General features: G+C 38.2%; 1 protein-coding gene and 1 long non-coding RNA gene across 2 annotated transcripts in view; one reads left to right on the top strand and one right to left on the bottom strand.

Annotated features, from left to right (window-relative positions):
- The window catches only part of GORAB (golgin, RAB6 interacting), a 440445-nt gene that overhangs the window by 334555 nt on the left and 84518 nt on the right, over positions 1–21372 (bottom strand). The window lies entirely within an intron of this gene.
- On the top strand, positions 3685–17958 carry LOC135966200 (uncharacterized). The gene is made up of 4 exons (XR_010579357.1): positions 3685–3960; positions 9577–9668; positions 13981–14959; positions 16518–17958. It is a non-coding gene; the product is annotated as an uncharacterized lncRNA (long non-coding RNA).

Genomic DNA, 21372 nt, shown 5'->3' with positions numbered 1-21372 from the left:
GCTGGTCTCTGGATACCTCGTCACTCTGCTTGGCTTCTGTAACCTCCCACCGGGTTATTTCAGCTCACCAACATTCACGTTATAAAATTAAACCCTTTGAATGTGCCATTTCCTACTAGACCATGACTGATGGGGTCATTAAAATCTTTTAAGAGATCATTCATAACACTTCAGGGATACTGTAAAGGATTAATTAGGTGGGGGAATCTGAATTCAGGTAGGATATGTCAGTTAATAGTGGAAAGTAGAGACTGTGCGTAGAGACTTCTCTTGAGTAATGTAAAAATGAATGGAAGGAGAAATGGCATGATGTAAAGAAGAAAGGGCTAGGGAAGATTTTTCATGTATCTATTTATTTAGGATGAGGCAAAATTCAGCCTGTAAATGTGTTCAACAGAATGCACCAATAGAAAATGAAAGAGTAGGAATTTAAGGCTCAGAAATAATAACCACTGGAGCCCTATCTCAGAGAAGTCAGGTTTAACACCCGCTAAAACCTGTGAAAGAAGTAGGGACACTTTTTCTGTAACAGAAATGAAAAATGTAAGGTTGGTAGAAGACAGAAATAGAATTAATGATAGAAAACAAGAAAGCTGAGGGAGGTTATATCTGACGGTCCCTCTTTTCTGGGCAATACATGATGAAGCAGTGTTTGCTAATACAGTCATAGGAAACCACATATGATTTCAGATAAACAGAAAAAGGGAGTAAGTTTGAGTTGTGAGTTTAACTTTATGAAATGGGTGTTGAGAAAGAGATTTTCAGAACTCTGCAATTTCATCTTTTATCTTGCAATGAGTAGGATAGATGAGAAAAGAAGAAACCACTGTATTTGTAGAAATTGCAATAGTCTAGAGCAAGAGTGAATGAGGGTCTGACCTGAGCAGAGAAGAGTGGGGCTAAATAAGAGGATGCAGCAGAGAGTCTCTTAATGCATTTACTATATGCACCGTGCCCAGTTTTATATAAGGCACAATGGAGACTCTACAAAGAGCAGACAACATACTTCCTACCTCAAAGGAGCTCACAAGCTAGCTGGAAAAGCAGAGATATATAGCAAGGACTGGAGTATCGAAACACTATCAAACTAGGGGTCAGGCCCAGATTTCTAAACCCTGCCTGCCACTAACTCCATATCAGATGATGCATCAGGTGATTTGATTTGTCATCTGCACCTCAGCTTCTTTATTTGACCAATGAAGAAGTTAAAAATTGATGGTTTCTTTGTTTTTTAAATACCACTCTTCAATGAAAGGAACCAGGGTTCCTTGGAGAAATTCCTAATGTGAGGGCTGGGGCAGGTAAAATAGAAGCTGGAGGATCTTGCAGTGCCAAAAGGAAGGAAGTGCTCAACACACAAATAGATGGGGGCATGTCAAAGGAAATCAGAAGCCAACCCAAAGGCAATCCCAATGGCTAAACTTGAAGTAACTTGTTCAACAAAATAAATAACATGGCATTAGATTATAACCCAAAATATGAAATACTAGTTGGCTATCCTTATCTGAAATGCTTGAGACCAGAAGTTCTTCAAATTTCAGACTTTCTCAGATTTTTGGAAATTTGCATATATATAATGAGATATTTTAGGGATGGGACCCAAGTGTAAACATGCAATGCAGTTCTGCTTTTTCTACACATAGCCTAAAGGTAATTTTATACAATATTTTAAATAATTTTGGGCATGAAACAAAGTTCTGACTGCATTTTGACTGCAACCCATCACATGAAGTCAGGTGTAGCCTTCTTTCCTTGGGGCATCATGTCAGTGCTCCAAAAGTTTGGGACTTTGGAGCATTTCAGATTTTGGATTTTCAGATTAGGGAAGATCAATCTGTGACTCTATATGAGTGCACACCAATATCAATAAATGACTGAATAAAAAAAAAATGAAGAGAAAAGTTAAATCTTTCTTACAGAAGAATTTCAAATAATATATGTAACTACACCCCCAACTAAAAAAAGGTGAAACTTGACACCCCTCTACACATACCCTGAGAGTAGACTAGGCTTGACGACTCAACCCCAAGCAACAGAATAGGGAAAGGGAAAAATAGTAACTTTACACTTTTCTCCTTTACAGGAGAAAGCTGGCCAACATGACATTAACCAAGTGATGAGGGTTAATATCCCTAGAAATGTCATGTGATTATCATATACCCTCAATAGAATATGATGAGGAGGGCATTTCACCTCTGTGGTCTTCTTCCCAGAAACCCATAATCCCAGTCTAATTACGAGAAAGACATCAGACAAACTCAGATTGGAGAACATTCTACAGGATATCTGGCCAGCACTCCTCAGGACTACCAAGGTCGTTTTAAAAAAAAAAAAAAGGAAAGACTGAGAAACTGTCACAGACCAGAAGAGACTGGGGAGAGATGACAACTAAATGCACTGTGCTACCTTGGGTCAAATCCTGGACTAGAAAGAGGACATTAATGAAAAAACAGATGAAAACCAAATAAATCCTGAAATTCAGTTAATTTAAAAAAAAAAATGATGGTCTCTAAAGTCTCTTCCAGCTGGTAGCTATAATAATAGCATTTATTATCTAATTGCTTCAAAACTGTTCATATTGCTTACAAAGTGCTAAGAGCACATGAAGTAAGGGAACTATTAAAGTAGAATGCAAGTCTTTAATCAGCTTTTTCCTCCCTCTCTCTTCTGACTTCCTGTAGTTGTGGGTTTCAGTGATGTAGTGTATGATTAGTTCATTTTTGAGGCAATAGTGTAATAGTGAAAGTCTGCTGTCTCTTGTTACTTTCCCAAGTCAGTGCCCATCCTCTTTTCATAGTAAGAATGGCCTCTAGTGAACCAGCAGGTTTCCATCCGTTTGCAGTCCTGAGCCATGGGGCTCCCGTGCTGTGCTATCATGCTCTTACACGGTTGCTATGGTGATGGTCATGGTGGCAGGCCTACCTTTGGCTCATTTGATTTTCCTGGACAGTTTCTTTGCTTTAAAAAAAAAAAAAAAAAAAAACATACACACACACACAGTTTATGAAGCCCCAATGTGAAATCATGTTGGCTGTGATTCATGACATTTTCCTGAGACTTTGTAATGTTTCTTTTTTCTAAATAAGCAATTTCAGGTCAGGTAAAAATGTGAGTAAATCATGCCTGGCTCTTGTTCCAGATGTATCAATTTCTGTTCATTCCCCTTTTTCCCCCTCATGGCTTTGGGACAATAAAAATAAGCAATGCCTCCACTCTGGAGCCTTTCTGAGTATGCAATATATAAATGGTATACCGTGCAGGGAGCAATATTTCCTTACCTTGGTCATTACCAACCTTAGCGTTTTCTCTGGCAATTATCTGAAACAGAGCAATAACGTGGAGTAATGATCTTGGCACACTTGAGACCCTGGGAGGATCAAAGAGGCTGATGTGACAGTTCATGAAACAGGGAGGAAGCAAACCGTCCCCCACTGCCAACACTAACACAGCTATGTGCTTGAGAGTCTGGGAGAGCCCAGTTGCCAAGTGTCTGCCTGCATTTTCTTTGAGGGGGCCAGCCCCAGAGCAGGTCAGGAAAATTGTGGCTTTTATCAAGCAGACACTGTGGCTCTCTTTGAGGATGGCCAAAGACTCACTCACTGCTAGTAACTGCAACACATGTGGTCTTTTAAAGAGAGGACATGAATATTTTCATTAACTGGGAAAGAAGGTGCCCACATGAGACTTCATTTATTTGGGAGACTTAGGGCAAGGCTGAAAGGGGCAGGATGTTTATAAAGAAATTAACAGTGAGGGCTCTGGAGACAGACTGCCTGGGTTTTAATCCTGGCCCTTTAAGTTACCATTCTGTACAAGTTACCACTCTGTACAACGTAAGGAAATTCTAACCTCTCTGCCTAAGCTCCCTATCAGTAAAATGAAAGTAATGGTAATACCCACGTCACAGGCTGTCCTGGCGATTAACATGTGAGAAGTACCGAGAACACTGCTTGGCACATGGTAAGTACTCAATAAATGTCAACTGCTATCGTTATTTTCAGGATAGGAGGGTGGTATCCAAATCCTGGGCTTACACAAGGGGTTTTTCATTGAGAGAAGTCCACAAAGGTAGAAAGGGTAGTCCTTGGTGAGCCTTAAATGGACTTGGCCAAAGAAGTTTACATTTTTATGTAGCCTGGGTGACAGAGAGAGACTCTGTCTCAAAAAAAAAAAAAAGAAAAGAAAAGAAAAAAGAAATGGGGCCTTCTGAGGAAGAAACTGGTAGTGCTATGGATTTTGAATTAGAGGGATGCTGCAGAAACTGACCCTGAGAAAATATCCTGCTTTATGTCGAGCTCTTCCCCATAGAACACAGAAAGATTTTTCTATCATTATTGTGTCCAGCATATAAGTATTAAAAACTAAAACATCTCGGTAATTTAACAAAATTTCTTAACAAAACACTAATTCCTCAGAGTTTTAAAAGTACAGAGTACCTTTTATAGAGCATATTATAATGAAGCTCATAATAATTTTCATAACAAATGTGATTTGGCAACTGAGAATTCTCTTTTAAGAAGATTCTGTTTTCCTAGTTCCATGTACTTTTTTAATGGTAGAGCTGACATTTGGATCTGTGCAACTATGTGTAAAACAGATCTTACACATTTTGGCCAAAAGGCCAAGTTATTTCAATTACACAAATGTATGAGAAGAAAGTCCAGTATAAATAGCTTTTTCAAATACTCCTCGAAATTAAATTCAAAATGTTACTCCAAGTGTAAGTCACAAATTCTACAAATAGAATGATTTGCAGAGGCCCAAATATTCCATTTACATTATATTTGGAACACTAAGCAACTTGAATTTAGGTCCATTTTTTTCTCTGTGTGTGTGTGTGTGTGTGTGTGTGTGTGTGTTTTATACTTTAAGTTCTAGGATACTTGTGCAGAACGCGCAGGTTTGTTACATAGGTATACACATGACATGGTGGTTTGCTGCACCCATCAACTCATCATCTACATTAGGTATTTCTCCTAATGCTATCCCTCCCCCAGCCCCACACCTCCTGACAGGCCCTGGTGTGTGATGTTCTCCTCCCTGTGTCCATGTTTTCTCATTGTTCAACTCCCACTTATGAGTGAGAATATGTGGTGTTTGGTTTTCTGTTCCTGTGTTAGTTTGCTGAGAATGATGGTTTCCAGCTTCATCCATGTCCCTTCAAAGGACATGATCTCATCCTTTTTATGGCTGCATAGTATTCCATGGCATATATGTGCCACATTTTCTTTATCCAGTCTATCATTGATGGGCATTTGGGTTGGCTCCAACTCTTTGCTATTGTGAACAGTGTGGCAATAAACATATGTGTGCATGTGTCCTTATAGTAGAATGATTTATAATACTTTGGGTATATACCCAGTAACAGGATTGCTGGGTCAAATGGTATTTCTGGTTGTAGATCTTTGAGGAGTCACCAAACTGTCTTCCACAATGGTTGAAATAATTTATACTCCCACCAACAGTGTAAAAGTGTTCCAATTTCTTCATATCTTCTCCAGCATCTGTTGTTTCCTGACTTTAATGATCGCCATTCTAACTGGCATGGGATGGTATCTCATTGTGGTTTGGATTTGCATTTCTCTAATGACCAGTGATGATCAGCTTTTTTTCATAGTTTGTTGGCCACATAAATTTGTTCTTTTGAGAAGTGTCTGTTCATGTCTATTGCCCAATTTTTGATGGGGTTGTTTGCTTTTTTCTTGTAAATTTGTTAAAGTTCCTTGTAGATTCTGGATATTAGCCCTTTGTCAAACAGATAGATTGCAAAAATGTTCTTCCATTCTGTAGGTTGCCTGTTCAATCTGATGATAGTTTCTTTTGCTGTGCAGAATTCTTTAGTTTAATGAGATCTCATTTGTCAATTTTGGCTTTTGTTGCCATTGCTTTTGGTGTTTTAGTCATGAAGTCTTTGCCCATGCCTATGTCCTGAATGGTGTTGCCTAGGTTTTCTTCTAGAGTTTTTATGGTTTCAGGTCTTACATTTAAGTCATTAACCCATCGTGAGTTAATTTTTATATAAGGTGTAAGGAATGGGTCCAGTTTCAGTATTTTGCGTATGTCTAGACAGTTTTCCCAACACCATTTATTAAATAGGGAATCCTATCTCCATTGCTTGTTTTTGTCTGATTTGTCAAAGAGCAGATGGTTGTAGATATTTGGCATTATTTCTGAGGTCACTATTCTGTTCCATCGGTCTATATATCTGTCTTGGTACCAGTACCATGCTGTTTTGGTTACAGTAGCTTGTAGTATCATTTGAAGTCCGGTAGCATGATGCCTCCAGTTTTGTTCTTCTTGCTAAGGATTGTCTTGGCTATAAAGGCCATTTTTTGGTTCCATATGAAATTTAAAGTAGTTTTTTTTTTTTTTCTACTTCTGTGAAAAAAGTCAATGGTAGCTTGATGGGAATATCTTTGAATCTATAAATTACTTTGGAAAGTATGGCCATTTTCACAATATTGATTCTTCCTATCCATGAGCATGGAATGTTTTCCCACTTGTTTGTGTCCTCTCTGATTTCCTTGACCAGTGGTTTATAATTCTCCTTGAAGAGATCCTTCACATCCCTTGTAAACTGTATTCCTAGGTACTTTATTCTCTTTGTAGTAATTGTGAATGGGAGTACACTCATGATCTGGCTCTCTGTTATTGGTGTATAGGCATGCTTGTGATTTTTGCACATTGATTTTGTATCTTGAGACTTTGCTAAAGTCGCTTATCAGTTTAAGGAGAGTTTAAGCTGAGACGATGGGGTTTTCTAAATATATAATCATGTCATCTGCAAACAGAGACAATTTGACTTCCTCTCTTCCTATCTGAATACACTTTATTTCTTTCCATTGCCTGATTGCCCTGGCCAGAATTTCCAATACTTTATTGGATAGGAGTGGTGAGAGAGCATCCTTGTCTTGGGCTGGTTTTCAAAAGGAATGCTTCCAGCTGTTGCCCATTCAGTATGATATTGGCTGTGGGTTTGTCATAAATATCTCTTATTATTTTGAGATATGTTCCATCAATACCTAGTTTATTGAGAGATTTTAGCATGAAGGCGTGTTGAATTTTATTGAAGGCCTTTTTTGCATCTATTGAGATAATCATGTGGTTTTTGTCACTGGTTCTGTTTATGTGATGGATTACATTTATTAATTTGCATATGTTGAACTGGTCTTGCATCCCAGGTGTAAAGCTGACTTGATTGTGGTGGATAAGCTTTTTGATGTGCTGCTGAATTCAGTTTGCCATTATTTTATTGAAGATGTTTGCATCGATGTTCATCAGGAATATTGGCCTGAAATTTTCTTTTTTTGTTGTGTCTCTGCCAGGTTGTGATATCAGGATGGTGCTGGCCTCATAAAATGAGTTAGGGAGGATTCTCTCTTTTTCTATTGTTTGGAATAGTTTCAGAAGGAATGGTACCAACTCCTCTTTGTACCTCTAGTAGAATTCGGCTGTGAATCTGTCTGTTCCTGGGCTTTTCTTGTTTGGTAAGCTATTAATTACTGCCTCAATTTCAGAACTTGTTATTTGTCTATTCAGGCATTTGACTTCTTCCTGGTTTAGTCTTTGGAGGGTGTATGCTTCCAGGAATGTATCCATTTCTTCCAGATTTTCTAGTTTATTTGCATAGAGGTGTTTATAGTATTCTCTGATGGTATTTTGTATTTCTGTGGGATCAGTGGTGATATCCCCTTTATCATTTTTTATTGTGTCCATTTGATTTTTCTCTTTTCTTCTTTATTAGTCTGGATAGCAGTCTGTCTATTTTGTTAATCTTTTCAAAACACCAGCTTCTAGATTCATTGATTTCTTGCAGGGTTTTTTGTGTCTCTATCTCCTTCAATTCTGCTCCGATCTTAGTTATTTCTTGACTTCTTCTAGCTTTTGAATTTGTTTGCTCTTGCTTCTCTAGTTCTTTTAATTGTGATGTTAGGGTATGGATTTTAGATCTTTCCAGCTTTCTGATGTGGGCATTTAGTGCTATAAATTTCCCTATAAACACTGCTTATTCTGGTATGTTGTGTCTTTGTTCCCATTGGTTTCAAATAATTTATTTATTTCTGCCTTAATTTCGTTATTTACCCAGTAGTCATTCAGGAGCAAGTTGTCCAGTTTCCATGTAGTTGTGTGGTTTTGAGTGTGTTTGTTAATCCTGAGTTCTAATTTGATTGCACTGTGGTCTGAGAGACTGTTTGTTATGATTTCCTTTCTTTTGCATTTACTGAGGAGTGTTTTACTTCCAATTATGTGGTCAATTTTAGAATACGTGTGATGTGGTGCTGAGAAGAATATATATTCTGTTTATTTGTGGTGGACAGTTCTGTAGATGTCTATTAGGTCCGTTTGGTCCAGAGTTGAGTTCAAGTCCTGAATATCCTTGTTAATTTTCTGTCTCATTGATCTGTCCAATACTGACAGTGGGGTGTTAAAGTCTCCCACTATTATTGTGTCTAAGTCCCTTTGTACGTCTCTAAGAACTTGCTTTATGAATCTGGGTGCTCCTGTATTGGGTGCATATATATTTAGGATTGTTAGATCTTCTTGTTGCATAGATCCCTTTACCATTATGTTATGTCCTTCTTTGTCTCTTTTGATCTTTGTTGGTTTAAAGTCTGTTTTATCAGAGACTAGAATTGCAACCCCTGCTCTTTTTGCTTTACATTTTCTTGGTAAATATTTCTCCATCCCTTTATTTTGAGCTTATGTGTGTCTCTGCATGTGAGATGGGTCTCCTGAATACAGCATTCTGATGGGTCTTGATGCCTTATCCAATTGCCAGTCTGTGTCTTTTAATTGAGGCATTTAGCCCATTTACATTTAAGGTTAATATTGTTTTCTGTGAATCTGATCCTGTCATTATGATGCCAGCTGGTTATTTCATGTGTTAAAAGCTGCTTTAAATTTTGTATTTTTACTTTTTACTGATACATAATATTTTACATTTTAAGGAAGTAAATGTTTTGTTACATGCATAGGTTGTGTAATGATCAAGTTGGGATATTTGAGGTATTTATCACTTTGATTATTTATTTTTTCTATGTGTTGGGAACAATTCAAGCTACTCTCTTCTAGCTATTTTGAAATACATAATACATTGTTGTAACTATAGTCACTCTACTTTGCTGTTGAACAATAGAAGTTGTACCTTTTATCTAACTGTATGTTTGTACCTGTTAACCTACCTCTCTTCATCCCTGCTTCACCTACCCACCCTTCCCAGACTCTAGTATTTAGCATCTGTTTTTAAAAGCCCTTCCCATCTTTTCTCTCTCTCCTATCCCTTTTTCCTTCCTTCTTTCCATCAATAAAGATGTAATAAGTATCTTCTCTCTGCTAGATACTGTACCAGATGCTTCCATATTTGTTTTCATCAGCCCAGTGTTTTTGGTTTGTTTGTTTTCCTACTAAAGCTTCACTGTCAATGATGATAGTAAAGAGCCCCAAATAAAGCACCACAACAGTTGTTTCATGAAGTTCTCTTATAAAGGCTCACACTTTATAAGAAAAGTACCATTGCAATGCTTCTTGGGAGATTCTCCAAGCATTCTTTGAGGCCTTCATGATCTCCCTTTTCAGTGAACCAAGTCCCCTCCAAGGAGAGACACCTTTGGTGTCAACTAAGATTCTTAAGAATTGGATCCTGGTTGTGATTCCTATGTGACCTGAAGGTAAGCCAGTAACTCAATTTATCTCATATTTGGTTTCTTAAACTAATATTTTATGAATACTTGCCACATAGTGCAAAATAAATAAAGCGTATATATGGACAAATCATTTAATTTTGGATTCTTTAATAAAAATAACAGAAAGGCAATAAAGATTGAAAAAAGTTGTTCTTTTAGTATTGAATTCACTTCTTCCTTCATGGAGTTTTTCCACATCCTTAAGGAGCTTAGAGTAACTTAAAAAAACAAACAACTAAGTGACTGGAAAGTAGACATTAAGAAAGAGTGGTGCAAATTCTGTGCATCCTATGATTTAACTAAAGAGATCATCTCATAGTAGAGCAACACTGAAAACTTCTGCAGAGACAATGTGGTGCAGTGGAGAGAGCACTAACTTCAGTGCCAGCTGTGAGACCTTGAACTTGTTGGACGTCAGTTTCCACCTCTACAAAACAAGGAAGTTACAGTAAAATATCTATAAGATCTTCTCTGCACAAAATGCCTAGGATTCTCAGGACCACTTAGCAACAGCCTTCAGTATAAATTTCCAACCATTAATTTGAAAGTTATTAGAATTTAAAATAGTCATAATCTCTGCAGTTCTGCTCTAGTCCCCTTCAAACTCACACCTTTTGATGGGTTAGCCAGAGAACATAGTGTTTTCTCAGAGTTCTTTGTTCTGCATAGAGTTATGCTCCAGTTCTACTGCCTCTGGTTTACTTATTGCACATTGTACTAAAATTTGGCATCCAACTGTTTAATAAAACTCATTGCACCACAGTTGAAGGCTCCAGATTATTTACTACCTAGGGTCTTCTTAAATTTATTCCCACATAATAAGAGTGTGATAACAGCTGAAAAAAATTTCTAAAATCTGCATTCTTTTTCCTGGAGGCAGTTGAACTCAGCTTTCAAGGTTTGACCATCTTATCAGTCATCAAAGAAATGTATGGCCAGGATCAAGTATATGGCTATTCTTGAACACTGCCATCACTTGTATCTAGGTGAAATTGAGTTGAATGAGCAAAGGAGACTGAATAATACTTTTTTTCACAGCGTTAAGGTTTAAGATAATTTATATAAAGTACTTGATATGTGGGAGACACACAGTAGGTCGTAGTCATTATCAAGGGATATGTTGATTTATTGAGCTCAATTCTCACCAAATCTCATTCCCACATAAAGCTCTTGCTAAACAGAAACCTGCACTTTCCCATAACTATCATGCTTTCTTTTGCCTCTGAGCCATTTCTTCTGCCTGTTCCAATGCCTCATCCCACTCATTTTTAACTGATGAATTCCTATTCAACATTTGGAATCTCAAGATCCATTCATAAATTCAACAGTATTTATTAGGGACCTGCTATGTCCAAGAAACTGTTCTTGATGTTGTGGATATATCAGGGAACAAAACTCATTTGTGTTTTCTCCTAACATGTCTTGTAATTACCAGCATGCTCATTTTTATCCCCACTGAACTGTACACTTGCTGGGAGTGAAGACAATGCCTCTCTTAAAAATGCAGCACTGAACAAAAGTCTGGCACAAAATAGCTGCTCAATAAACACTGAGCAAATAATATTAAGAATAAGAAATGAGAATACATAGAAAGATGAATGGGACAATACCTTGGTGGTGTTATTAGACTACTAATTACAACAGTAGCATATGAAGACACTATTCAGGCTGTGATCAACTGAACCCTAAAAACCTTTCTGATATTCACCTTAACTTTATTCTCAAAAATCACAAAACAAATGTATTAGTCCATTCTCACACTGCTATCAAGATACTACCCAAGGCTGGATAATTTATCAACAGAGGAATTTTAATTGATTGACAGTTCCACCTGGCTGGGAGGCCTCATGAAACTTACAATCATGGCGGAAAGAGAAGCAGATAACCTTCTCTACAAGGCGGCAGGAGAGAGAAAAAGCATATGTAGGAGGAAATGTTAAACACTTATAGAACTACCAGATCTTGCGAGAACTCACTATCACAAGAACAGCATGGGGGAAACTGCCCCCATGACCCAATCACCTCCCACCAGGTCTCGTCCTTGACACATGGGGATTATGGGATTATAATTCAAGATGAGATTTGGATGAGGACACAAAGCCAAACCATTTCAACAAAGGAGAATTATACATCTGTTTCAGTCTAGGTACAAGTTTATATTTTTCTAGAATTTTTATCCTTTTACCACAGAGGGAATATTTTTTTAAACAAGCTTTTAAGAAAGCCACTAAGGCAAGAGAGAAAAACGAACAGGACAGTCTCAAAGGAGCTGAGGTATAGACTAATGGGTCTTGCAGGGTATTTTCAAAAGACTAGTCAAGAGGGTGGCACTTGTGGAAAAGGAGCATGAAAGGAATATCATGGAAAAGGAAGAAAACCTAAAACAGCAGAAAGAAAAAACTTTTATTTGAAAAAAAAGAAGCACTATGGAGGAAAGACATCAACAATTACAAACATGAAAACAGCAAAAACAGTAAAAGTAGTAAATGCGATTACAGATTATACATACAATTGTTTTATTTGATTTACTCAGCAGCTCTGTGGGTTCTGTAAGAGAGGAATCATCCTCCCCATTTCACAGATAAGGAAACCAAGGTGCAGAGACTTGCCTAATTACATAGCCAGTAGTCGAAGTTCTCTGACTTATGATCTAAGAATATTCTCACATAGAAAAGGGGAAAGATAAGATTAAAAAAATCAAAGATAAGAATGAAGAGAAGGCAGTGATTAATAAACGCTTGTTGCATGAGTGGGACAGAGATATATAACAGGAAAGACTGAAAATACAAATTTCAACTTCAATGGAGAATATTTCTCTGGGGTCCCTAAACATTTTCAAGACTTTGGCTCCTGATTCCTACAGATATCATTGTGGATATGATGTAACTAAGTGGAAGAAATCCGTATTCTTGTTTATAAATTAAGAGATTAATTAATAAATAGTAACTCAATTATTATTTGTTGACCACAGTATCAGTCAGGGTTGAGGCAGGAAAGAGATGGCTCACTCAAAGGGTAAAGAGCATTTAATGAAGGGACTATTTACACATTTGGAGGGAGGGAGAATAACTAAGGGACTGTTCATAGTGGGAAGTGGTCTTTACTCTTGCACCCCGAGGGCAATGAATGAGAGGGAGCACAGATCCCAGTGGGCGCTGCAGCCATGAGACAGGGCTGCTTGACAAGAGCTGAGGTCTCTGGGTCTCTGATAAGAGAATGCAGCCATGATGATGAGAGCAGAGAGAAGGATGCCGTGCCAAATACCTTCTTTTCCAAAAAAAGATAAAATCAAGAAAGAAAGATAGGAATAAAGGGAAGAGATGAAAGACTGTACTACTTCAACAAAATGTGAAAAAGGAGGAAAAAGCATCTTTCTTAAGGTGTGGGAATTTAGAAAATGGGGAAATATATACAAACTTTAGTTATATTTTCCAGTTTTGTCCATTCATTCTGCAACAGTGTAATGAATCTACTACACTGCAGTCATTCAGAAACCTTGGGGTTAATGGGACAATAACACAAAATCCCTGCCCCCAAAGAAATCAGTCCACTAGGATACACATGCAAGTGAACAACAGCAACAAAACCAAAATAATATCATGTTATAAAAGATACACACACAATTCCATGGTGCAAAGACAGCAAGTGCTATTCTTGGTAGAGCTGGAGAAGATTTGCAAGTGAGAGGGACATCTGAATGGCATTTTAAATCAGCAGTTTTGCAAGACCAGGGAAATAAAGGCATCTCAAGTATGGGGAGTGGCTTGTGTCCAACTGTGGAAACTCTAAAGGACCTGATGATTTAAGGAGCTGCAACAATTCAGCCTGGCTTGAGTTTGGGGTGGTTGTGGGGGAGTATTATACTAAAGACCATTAACTTGACTCTAAATAGCAGTTGCAGACTTTAAAGCAAGAAAGTGATATGGTTACATTTATGTATTAGAAAGACCATTACTGAAGTATTGTTTCCAATTTAAGGAATGGAAGGGGTGGGGAGGAGGAGCAGTCAAGTATAAATTTATTTCCTCTAAATTTCTATCTTTCTGTCAGTCACTTTTTTTCATCTTTATTGTATTTGCTTGATTTTTTTAAAAAGGGGGGTGCATTTTAATCTGAGATAAGAAGAAGAGAAGTGCAGAGTGAAAGATGGGGTTTATTTTCACATTGGTGTCATTGCCTTGCAGACATTCTGGTAAGGTCCTGCAGGTAAAGGAGCTGTCCTACTCAACGACTGACCTTGGTAGGACCTTGGCCACTGATCTGCATTCAGGGAATTTCACGTCTCTTTCCCTTCTAGATGTGGCCAGTCCATCACCAAAGCCAGGAAAGAGATATGGGAGGGAAGCTTCATCCCCTACCCAGTGCATCATTATTGGCAACAGTAAGAAGCAGAGCTGGGAATTTGAGAAGCAAACCAATGCCTTCTGCTTCTCTTCATTATTCCTGACAACAGATGGAAAAGAGGCAAACCCTCACCTTCTGTGGTCGCTTCTGATACGCATCCGGGAACCTCATTCTCAGTAGCTACAGATTTCCCTAATCACTCATCTTAACTTAACTTGACACTGCATTTTAGTACCTTTCATGAGAAGGGTCTTGGGAGGCCGTAAACCTATGTTGCTGGGAAAAGAATGTACTGCATTAAACAGAGCAGGAGAGGAGCTGCAGATTACCAGCTCTCACAGCTTGTTCGCTTGTGGAGACTAGGCTGCAATGTGCTCTTGAAATCACTGGGGTGGGCCTTGTTTCTGAGGAAATAAAGAGGCCCCAGAACCTCCCAAGTGAGCGAAGAATGATTTCCAGATACTCAAATGGAGTGGCCTTCTGGCTACATGAGCTGGATGTGCTTGGCAGTCTTTCCATCTGGCTGGCCAGTATCCTGAGGTTAGCAAAGCAGAAGGGAAATCTTTGGGGAGCTAAAAGACATGTGCACGTGCCAGTATTTTTGACAAATGCTCAGTTAATTGTTTTCTATGATTCTTCTCCCGAGACACAAACTGTGTGCACCAGGCATCAAGAACTATCCCCATCCCACCACCCCAGATCCCAAGGCAAACTTCATAATTACACACATTTGGGCCAAGCATGTACCCCACAGGAAATGGACAGATCAGCCCCTAGGGATGAAAGAATGATGCAGAGCATGGGAAAGCAGAGAAATCTCCTGAGTGAGAAAGAAGACAAATTCACATAAGCCTGAGAGCTTATATACCAGTAGGAGAAACTCGGAATTTCTTGTCAGGATACTAAGGAAATGGTGGTCAGAAGAGGCCTGGGTAAGTTGATGAAAAATCTGTATTGTTCTATATCTGGTAAACAATTTAGTATTTGGAAACCACAACATTCCAGGATGGAACTCAATTTTGGATCAGTTACTGGAAATAGTGGCATATACAATGGGTTCCAAAACAGATTATGCATAAGTAGAGATGAATCAGGAGTCTAAACTTTAAAATCCACGATCTTCATGAATGTTTTTTTCCAGATCTAGTCCTTTTACGATTTTGTCTCTTTTTTGTTCTACAGCTTTTTCTAGTTATATTTAGCTCCTGCCATTTATTCATCAAATATTTTGTAGTTGAGCACTGTGTAGGATGCTTATGTACTCTGCTCTTGTTGAGTTAGAAAGCTTTAGAAGATATAATTCTCTGAATGAATGTTAACTGGATGAAAATCTCACCTGTACACACTGATGTTGCTTATCAGAGCAACAGACTAGAATAGTAAAGAGCCCCAGTTCTACTACCGACACTGCTGGAGAATTGGCTTCTGCAGAAGATAACTCAATTTCAACTTACGGTATTTTTGTCAAATGTTTTGAATCAAGAGATTTCTGCACTAGGTATAAAATCTAACCTCTCTATATATGTTTTTAAAGTAATTTTTGTTTGCTTCCACTAAAGGTAGATTTTACAAGCAATGACAACATAACACGTCAAGTCAATTTAAAGATCTGCAATCTAAATAAGTTTCTTTAAGACCACTAAGATAATGAGTTACTTATTTAAGGATTGATTATCCATTCTCTTTGGAATTCAAAATTTTCAGAGAGAATAGAAATTCCTCAAAAAAAAGTTGAATTTAAAAGGCATTGAAATCATAAAGATGAAACAGATATGTAGTTGGTTAATAGATTTTACATGCCTGAGAAAATCTGTAAATAACTTCAATAAAATGTTTACTGAAAGAACAAGAGTACAAGAGAAGCAAGTATCAACAACAATGGCAAATCTAAAAAAAAAAAAAACAAACTTGAGCAAAAAATTTGTCATCAGGAAATAAATGAGTCAGATGAGAAGCAGTATTGGTAAATTCAAGTTTAAAAATTTGACCAAGACATTCAATATAAGAAGTAGAAGTCGAATAAAATGAAATAAAGGCAAGAAAAAAAAAGTTTGAGGCAAAGGCAAGTAAAGGAAAGAGATTGAACTCATTTTTGCTTTACAAAAATATTTTAAAAATAAAAACTTTATGATTGTTTAAAATCACATTAACTTATTTTAGAAAAAAAAAATGCTTTATTTTGTTTTGGCTTGTTTTTCAACCAGGAGATAGCCCAGTCTTTGTGAAATAGAAATACCAACCAGAAAGTTTTGTTGGATTAAAAATATATCACTACAGCTCTGAAATTAGTATAAGGCTAATTAGTATAAGGCTATGTGCATAGAGTGCCCTTTAATAAGCAGTAGTAAAACATTTTAGAATGCTTTGTTTGAAAAATAAAAAAAATCCCTCAATGAAGCCTCTTCCAGACATGTGTCATGGGTTTTTTGTTGCTGAATTCTTCCATATTAACAAACTAAGTTGCTCTTCCTTTCATTCCTTTGGCCACAGGACAGATGAAATTCACCAAAGTCTCTACCACAGACATTCTCAGATGGTCCTAATAAAAAGAAGAAACCCAAACCAGAACTGGTGGTCCACATTGTGAGAGTTGCTGAATATCATCACAAAGCAATAATTATCCAACAGCATGCTTGGTGGCTCAACATTCTGAAAGGCAAATGTCAAGGGCATATAGTCTCAACCATATTGCTAATGGGAGCTCATGTTTTTTGTGTTGGGTGGTCTTGTGTTCTGCCTGGTGGTCTTTCTTCTGCCTGCTATGACAGCACTAATGATTTCATGTACACAGTATTCACTTGTCTCCCTGTAGTAGTGCATGACAAGTCATAAAAGACAGACTGCCCAGAAATGACACTGCAGTATTCCAGACATTTTCTCTCTTGGTGGTGACAGTTCCAAATCAAGCTGGCTCAGTGCTTTTAAGTCAAAGCATTTGTCTAAGTGGTGGTTCAAAACACAGTCTTAGATCTGGAAAATCAAACTAGGCTCTTCTCACTTCTCGCATCACTGCTGGTAATAAATATTCAACTGCCGGACCACAGATAGCAGATTATGACAGATGACACAGAATAGAATCCAACTCTTTCTTAACGTGAAGAACTCATCTTTTGGTTAGAGAGATTTCACTACCTTTTAATAAGCATAAGTAGATCATTTTACAGACTTTCTTCCACACTCACTCAGGATTTTTTTTCCCAAATTCCCACAAAGAGTAGCAAGGGAAGCTTCATAGCTGCATAGAATATTAATATAATTTCTGTTCAGAGGATCAAAGTATCACATACTCAAAAATCAATCCAGGCAGTTATCCCAGCTTTAACTCTAAAGAATATATTAGAACATTCTTTATCAGAAGTTGACCTACAATTCTGGATAGGGCAATCAGACCAAGAATTTACTCTCCATAGACTTGGGGCCATCAATTAGATTAGGTTTGGGGAATTCAGTGCTCTCCCCATAAACCACCCATCCCAAGTGATCTTCCTGCAAAATCCTACACTCACTACCTCTACCATTCACTGGCCATTTTATTACTTTTGGCCTTTTATTGTGGTTACATTTTCATAATAATTCTTTTGTTAAACGAACATAAATTGAGTCTCTATTAAACCTTTTTAAGACCTAGAAAAAGCTTCTAAAACGGAGTGATACTTGAGCTGGCCATTCTAAGTGCTTCTATCACATCCTTAAGAAATATTTGATGCAGAACCTGCCACGCTACATTGTAATCATTTTGCTTCATTGACTGTTTCTCCTTCTTTATTATAGGTTCCTTGAAAACAGACACCAGACATATTTATCTTCTCATACGAGTGCCTAAACTCTGTGCCTGGTTCATAGCACAGGGTCGATACATGTTTTCATGAGTAGATTAAACTTGGCCCATTGGAGGGGAGAGAATGATTACAAGGACAAACAAGATTTAGTTTTATCCCTCAAGGTCTTTCTAAGTTAGCACATGGCTAGGTACAGAGTAGATGCTCAATAAATGCTGGTTGGTTAGTCAATTCTCAGACAGTTATTTTCCTTCAGATAGAAAGACAAGGTTACCAAAATGAATATATACCAGCAAAGCCAGTTATGGTTTTATTTTGAAATATCAATACCTTTCCTTGCTTCACTCAGGACCCCAAGTACTAATGAACAAGAAAGAAACAAAGCATAGGGATTCCTTATCATACCAAACATAATATCAGAAGCCAAAACTGAGACACATAGTCTTACACCAGTAGAGGATTTTTTTTTTTTTTTTAGACATAGTTTCTCTCCTGTTGGCCAGGCTGGAGTGCAATGGTGCAATCTCAGCTCACTGCAAACTCCTCCTCCTGGGTTCAAGCCATTCTCCTGTCTCATTCTCCTGCCTCAGCCTCCAAGTAGCTGGGATTACAGGCATGTGCCACCACACCCGGCTAATTTTGTATTTTTAGTTGAGATGAGGTTTCTCCATGTTTGTCAAGCTGGTCTCAAATCCTGACCTCAGGTAATCCACCCGCCTCAGCCTCCCAAAGTGCTGGGATTACAGGCGTGAGCCACCACACCCAGCCCCGAGGATATTTTAAAATAGAACCATTCTGGATCAACCAAGGTGTTTGGTTCTTAGTACTTTTGGTCTGTAATATGCCTCAAGAATTTCCAGTTAGACCTTGACAATTATATGAGAAAATAACTATAAAAACACTTTAAAACTGTATAACACACAATGAAAAGATAAGTGCTATAAATAGAACATGTAATTCTGCATTAAAAATACATGGACCAATTTGGTAAGTGCACACATGAAGAAATAGTGATTTGAGACATTCCCTAATTCACTTATACTCTTTTTTTATTAAGTAACTTAAAGCACAGGATCTATTGTAAAGTCAGAACTAAAAAGGACCAGAGAAGAAGAGGAAGTAGGTGACAGAAGAGCAGAATATTGTAAGAGGAAGGGACTTGGTACAGAATCACAAAGCCCAATAGAGAAAATTAGAAACTTATTCAACATCTATTAAACAGACTTTAACTGAGTATCACTGAGTGTCTCTGAGGTCCCAGACATGAAGCTAAGAGCTGTGAAGTGCATCAAGATGAATAAAATTCAGACTAGTGAAAGAAAGCTTATAGTCTGAGGGTTGGGGTTGGGGGGCGGGGGGTGCGGGGCTGGGGGAAGGGAAAAAAAGACCAGTATGTATACAAATATATCAGAAGGCAGAAGTAATTATAGCTGGAGGAGAAGTTCAGATAGAGTGCTGTCGTAATGTAAAGGAAGAAAACCTCTCTTCATTAAAGGATGCTTCAGGGTAATTTCATAGAAGGGATGTTATGTAAGCTCAGTCTGAGGTACAAGAAATTCAAGAGCTAGGTAAAGGATGAAGAATACTACATTTGGAATTAACACTATAAGGAAAGCATAGAGGTAGGAAACTTACTAGCTATGTTTAATAAGCATCAGGTACTCCATTTCGTCTAAAGTTTAAGGTATGCTTGAGGACATAGTGAGAAATGAGGCTGAAGAGTAGACTGTGGCTAGGTTATAGACAGCAGCCTAGAATACTAAGCCAAAGGATTTGGGCTTTATTCAGCCATCTTTGGGAGCTACTCAAGGTATGATAGGATCATAGCTGTACTTTTGAAGCTTAATCTGGACACAATAAAATAATAATAAAATAATAGGTGAAAAAAGATTGGAAGTGAGAGATAAATTTAGATGTTATTAAAAATGCCAGTACAAAACTGAATGAACATCTTCAAGAAGGAGGTGACTGCTATAATGTTCTGATATTTGCCATGGTCTACTCAGGCTGATGCAACAAAATACCATAAACTGAGTGGCTTACAAACAACATAAATGTATTTCTCACAGGTCTGAAGGCTGAGATGTTCAAAATCAAGGTGCTGTCAGATTTGGTGTCTAGTGAGGCCTGCCTTCTGGTTCATAGATAGTGCCTTCTCACTGTGTCTTCACATGATGGAAGGAACAAGGCAGCTCTCTAGAACCTCTTTTATGAGGGCACTAATCTCGTTCATTAGGACAGAGTCTAATCATCCCCCAGTTAGGCCAACCTCCTACCATCACCTTGGGGGTTAATATTTCAACATATAAATGTTGAGGGGACATGAATACCCAGACCACAGCAATAATATTAAATGTGACAAATACTGCTGTCTTGTATAGTCAATGTAGGAATGAGCCATGAAAGATTAGAAGGGAGGCCAGTATGAATTGGGGCTGAGGTGAGGAATGACACCTGAAGGAATTTAGTGTCAGGTATGAACAAACACCATAGGAGCAAGATGCTTGCAATCTTAAGTCATACATAGGGTCTCATGACAGAATTAGGAAGGAGAGAGATGAGACACGATGGCAAAACAGAAGCCTTCAGCAATCATCCCTCCCATGGAAACACAAAATTGAATAACTGTTCACACAAGAAAGCACCTTCATAAGAACCAAAAATCAGGTGAGTGATCATGGTATCTGATTTTAACATCAAAGCAAGGAGACACTGAAGAGAGTAGGCAAGAGTCTTGAATTGCTGACACCACCCCTCCCCTATTCTCCAGCAGCAGATATGTGGCACAGATTGAGAATCTGTGTGCTTGCAGGAGGGAGAGTGCAGTGATTGTTGTACTTTGCATTGGAACTCAGTGCTGTCCTGTCACAGAAAGCAACATTGGGCAGAATACAACCAGCACTCAAGAAGAATGCATTTAGACCAACCTTAGCCAGAGGGGAATCACCCATCCCAGCAGTGGGAACCTGATTTCTGGCAAGTCCCACCACTGAGGGCTAAAGTGTGCTGCAGTTTTAAATAGACTTAAAAGGCTGCCTAGGCCACAAGTACTGCAATTCCTGGGCAAGTCCTTGTGCTGTGCTGAGCTTAGAACCAGTGGACTTAGGATGCATGCAGTCCTACTGAGACACCAGCCAAGATGGCTAAGAGTTTTCTTGCATCACCCCTTCCCAACCCCAGGCAGAACAGCTTGCAGCTCCAGGAGGAGCTCCTTCCCTCTGCTTAAAGAGAGGAGAGAGGAGAGTAAAGAAGACTTTGCTTTGCAACCTGGATACTAGCTCAGCCACACTAGAACACCCAGCAAAGTCTTGAGGCCTCCATTCTAGGCCCTAGCTCCTGGTTGACATCTTTAGACACACCAAGGGCCAAAAGGGAAGGACCTAGTCCTGGCAGGGTTCATCATCAACACTCCACTTTCAGCAATGGACAAATCATCCAGACAGAAAATCAACAAAGATACACTAGACTTAATCTGCACTATAGACCAAATGGACCTAATAGATATTTACAGAACATTTCATATTATGGCTACAGAATACATATTCTTCTCCTTAGCACATGAATCA

This window comes from Macaca fascicularis, chromosome 1 (genome assembly GCF_037993035.2).
Source record: "Macaca fascicularis isolate 582-1 chromosome 1, T2T-MFA8v1.1".
Lineage (NCBI taxonomy): Eukaryota > Metazoa > Chordata > Mammalia > Primates > Cercopithecidae > Macaca > Macaca fascicularis.
This window is presented reverse-complemented; position numbering and strand designations above follow the sequence as displayed.